General features: G+C 39.6%; 1 pseudogene; it reads left to right on the forward strand.

Moving 5' to 3' along the window:
- The first annotated feature begins 2,181 nt into the window (after positions 1–2,181).
- Positions 2,182–4,655, forward strand: LOC137235201 (DNA repair endonuclease XPF-like; annotated as a pseudogene).
- The last annotated feature ends 514 nt before the right edge of the window (positions 4,656–5,169 follow it).

A 5,169-nucleotide genomic window follows, 5' to 3' on the forward strand; every position in this document is an offset into this window, starting at 1 on the left:
AAACATCGATTATTCTCGAGTGAGAGTTATAATCTTCACACAAACGTAGAAAAGGTTCGTTTAGTTGGAAATTGTTTCTGCATTGTTTAAGAATTAAAGGTTTATAATGCCTTGGAACGCGGCATGGAACATTCAAGTTTACTTCGTTCAAAATAAATGGGCTTGAAATCGACCCATTTAATAGTTTAGCCATAAATAGTACACCTAGCATTTCTCTACGACTAGCAAGGGTGGGAAGATTTATTAGTTTTAACCGATTAGCGTAAGGAGGAAGATTATACAAGGAGTCCCATTCTTCCGAAAGAGCGCACCACCTTTACTACGGCCTTCACCAACACTGGGGTAGATTTCGCGGGACCATTCGATATAAAATCCTACCGAGGGAGGGGATGTCGAATTTTAAAAGGATATGTTTGTCTGTTCTTCTGCTTTTCGACGAAAGCCATCCATCTAGAAGCGACAAACGACCTTAGTACCGGGTCCTTCCTAGCTGCCTTCGCCAGATTTGTATCTAGACGAGGCTGTCCGAAAAACCTTTCCTCCGACAATGGTACTAACTTTGTCGGAGCTTCGCGATCTTTACGATCCGAGTTTAAAGCATTTCTGGGTGAAGCAAGGGACGGAACATTGAATAAATAAAGCCATCACATTTTAGAATGGCATTTTATACCGCCAAGCGCTCCTAACATGGGAGGTTTGTGGGAAGCGGGGGTAAAAAGTTTTAAGACCCATTTTAAAAAGAGCGCGTCCGATCATAAATATACTTTTGAGGAGTTTACTACCATCTTATGTCGAATTGAGGCCTGCCTCAACTCTGGGCCCCTCAGTCCCTCATCCAACGACCCTTCCGACCTTTACTCCAGGCCACTTTCTCGTAGGTGGGCATTTTTTAGCTCCACCTGAGCTCGATTGTAGTGAAAATCCTGCCCCAATTGTAAACCGATGGCAAAAGATGAAAGCCCTTCATCAAACCTTTGCAAAAGATGGCAACCGGAATATCTCACCGAAATCCAAAAACGATATAAGTGGAAACATCCACAGTCCAACTGAAACCCGGGGACCTAGTCGTCATAAAGGAGGATAACCTGCAATCAAACGAATGGAGAATGGGGAGAATCGTCAAAACACACCCAGGTTCCGATAACCGTGTACGTGTTGTTGACGTCAATACAATTAAGGGACAAATTACCCGACCAATCGCGAAACTGGTACTACTTCCGCCCAACGACGAGAACAACTAACCAGAAAAGCCCATATGTGTCTATCCCAAACAGAACGAACGTTATTCTGAACAATTGTCCAACAATTCACTCACTAACCCATAGCGAGGACGCCAGAACGACAACCCAGCTCTCGTTCACCCCGAGCGAGGTCAACAGAACCCTAACGCAGATACACTGTCTGCCACATAATACTTTTTCCAACGATTACGTGGGTGCGCCGCAGCCACCACGCAATTGTTCAAAAATAGTTAAGTTTTAACAAGTATCATATTCATGCCTCACTCAACAAAGATAATCAGGACAGATTCAGAAAGCTGAATGAAAAATGGTTAAAAATAGTTGATCACCTCAAGTAACCACATTTGGTTCAAATATGATTCCATAATATGATATAAAAACTATTTTCAGTTTGCCACAACAGCTTTAGTGTTATTGAATCCCTAATAAGTAATTTTAAATTGTCCCAATTTTAATGTCCTTTTTATTCCATGATCTGAGCAGGTCAATGTATTTTGGCATACGAAATAGCATACATACAAACATTATGTACCTCCATACATAAATCTGATGATAAGCTCATCTGTATTATCCTCACTGCCATTTACCTCTTATTTATAGACAGTAACAGCATGGATCTAGCAGGACATTCAATCTTTAATAGTTTTGCCGCCTGCCAGCGACACGCCATTAATTTACACTTATATATACTCTACAATAATTCTACCTTTATAAAAGTATATATACATGCCTACAGATATTGTATCCTTTATTGAGTATGCGTTTTTTTTTTGCATTCAACGCCCACATATATAAGAGCACTTTTTGCTTTTGCTCCAAATGGGTCATGCGCTCGACAAAGTTTTGTATCCTACTACCATAAACAAATTCACAGTTCTTTCAATTTCGGCACCTTTGGTTAAAACCAGTTAGATCAATTTACTTATATTTATCAATAAATATGGATTGTGAAGATGACGATAAACCCAGCTGTAGTAAGTATAGCATGAGAAGCATGGAAGCTAGGACAGAATCAAGTTCAAATAGCGAAATCGCGCAAAGAAATAATGCCGGTGAATCGGCTGGCCATGAGGGAAGCAAATCCCCGGCAAATCAAGAGGAATCTGGATTCCAAGGCGATGATGAAACTTCAGCAAATATTATGAACGCTGAAGAATACCTCCAACATAAGCATATACAAATGAACGGCAAATTTTTTTGGATATGGTGAACTCTGATGGTTTGCTAGTTTGCGCAAAGGGTTTACACTACGGTCGCGTACTTACAAATATATTAAAAGTGTACAGCGATCCAGGCAATGTAGTGCTTGTAATAAATTGTTCAGATTGGGAGGAGCATTATTATAAGTCTAAATTGGAACAGAAATATGTACATGAAGTAGCGAACACAGCTACGGAAAGAGAACACGTTTACTTGGAAGGCGACATTCAATTCATAAGCACACGAATTCTAGTTGTTGATCTCTTAAAGCGTCGTATACCCATTGAGCTAATAACGGGTATCGTTGTGCTACGCGCACACACCATTATTGAATCCTGTCAAGAAGCATTTGCTTTGCGTCTTTCTCGTATGAGTAATAAAACTGGTTTTATAAAACATCTTTCAACAGCGCCGAAGTTTCCGTTGGATTTAACATACTTTGGGTTTATTTAACAAACTATTTCTTTACATCAATAACTACTTTCCTACAAAAAAATTTCTTTAATCACTTTTCTGTTTTTAAAAACATTGTAAGCGATACAAATTTACTGGCAAAAATAAAAGTAATCATAGTAGTATCAAGTAATAGATATAAATGCAGAAGCTGGCATTCAGTTCCAGGTAATTGCTTTACCCTCTACTCAACGTGAGGTATTAATTGTTTTTAAAATTCGCCGGACGCTTCTCGACGAAAGCGGTCATACCTTCCTTGCGATTTTCAGGTGAGAATGTTGCATGGAAAGTGCGACGTTAGAACTTAAGACCTTCCTGCAATGTAGTTTCATACTTTGTACTCACAGCCTCCTTGCACAACTGTACAGTCAAACCGGAGTGTGTGCCAATCTTTTCACCCAATTTAACTGCCTCATTGACCAACTGATCCGCGGGCACCACTTTACTAACCAAACCCAACTTTTCTTCGCTTTATCACCAGCATATATGATGTCACACATCATAGCCAATTCGCAACCACCACCCAATGCATAACCATTTACAGCAGCAATAATAGGTTTCTGACAGCGTACAACCTGCGACCAATCGCTAAGCAAATTACCCTTAATACATTCCCATTCCTTAATATCAGCACCTGCAGCGAATGCCTTTTCACTGCCAGTGATGACAATGGCGGCAATACTGCTGTCTTGTTCATAGGTCTGCAGAGTTTTACTCAGCTCAGTCATAAGACCATTGTACAAGGCGGTGAGTGCTTTGGGGCGATTCAATGTGATGACGGCAACATTTTTTCTTTTCGCCAGTTACTTCACGCTTGAGGTATTCCAAGTTGGCGGCTGAAGCAAAGAAAGGTGGCGCTAGCTGGGATTGGTTTGCTGTCACATGAAGTACATGCTGAGCACGTTCAGCCAAGAGTTCGTCATCTTTATACTATCTATGTATTAACTTTAGTTATAACACCCCCTTCGCTACTCGTTGAAATGGAATAAAATCACTGATGATTTTAGCGCTATGCGTAATTTGCTTGTAAAACAATTATTTATTTGGCCACGTTTTCATGCTATTGTACAACAATCACTGAAGCCTTATGAGGCAAAAACGACGAAATGACGATAACACAAACACATTTGCTTGATATAATGAATTATTTAGTGCGTGGAATTAAGCGTACAAACCGATTGGTCGAATTGGAAGAGATCACAGTAGAGAATTGTACAACAAAAAAAAAATGTCCAAAAAAAACTGCAAGCGCAGCTGGACTGTATTTGGCATCAATTGAATTCGCAGACTAAATTGATAGTAGCTGATTTGAAAATTTTACGCAATCTTATGGTTTCCAATATATATCATGATGCAGTGGCCGCTTATGCACTAACCAAACGTTATCGCACTACAGAGTATGCACTTAGTAATTCAGGTTGTACGCTTTTAGATTCAGCTGAGCAAATATTCAATTTATCCAAAGAGCACGTTTACAATGCACAAGGTGGGTTCGAACCTGAACCCTGCCCCAAATGGAAATATTTAGCTGAAATTCTCAAAGTTGACATACGGGCGATATGAAACGTTCGCATCCCGACTGCGTAGTGCCACCCAAAGTCCTAATACTTTGTCAAAGATACACGTACCTGCTTTCAATTACGTCAATTTCTCACACAAGGTGGTGAAATGCGCATCAACACCCAACGATGTCACCGGTTCCAAATGTGCCCCATCGAATGTATTAATGTCCCCAAAACATTATCACAAAAGCGTATATGATGATCTTCATGTGCAGTAATAATAATAGAAAGTCAACATATTTTCTTGTCGAATTGAATGGCACAAATAATCCCAATATGCAATATATAATACGAAAAGGCCGTTTTATACATATTTCCATCTGAAAAGAAAATAAGGAACTCAATTAATAAAAAATACAATCTAATTTGCAACAATTCCTACTCACCACCGCGTGTTTTAAATCAATGATTTTTTTCATTCAGGAAATGAAAAATTGTAGCAAATGTCAAATTTCTACACTTCATTTCTGACTGTGAATGCATGGCAATGCCGACATTAGGCCTCATGCGCGCTACACGCGCTACATGCCACATATCTCTCCCAATCATTCATTCGGTCGAGATTTAAAAAAAAAAAGTACTCAACTCCACGAATCTCAACATTATCGACGATATACGTCAAAAATAACGTTGAATTATTGAAAATGCAACTGCACATGCAGTCCTTTATTCCTTTTCAGCCAGGTTTCCAACTGTTCCGTCTGGTGGCAGGC

Source organism: Eurosta solidaginis, chromosome X (assembly GCF_040869045.1).
Source record: "Eurosta solidaginis isolate ZX-2024a chromosome X, ASM4086904v1, whole genome shotgun sequence".
Taxonomy (NCBI): Eukaryota; Metazoa; Arthropoda; class Insecta; order Diptera; family Tephritidae; genus Eurosta; species Eurosta solidaginis.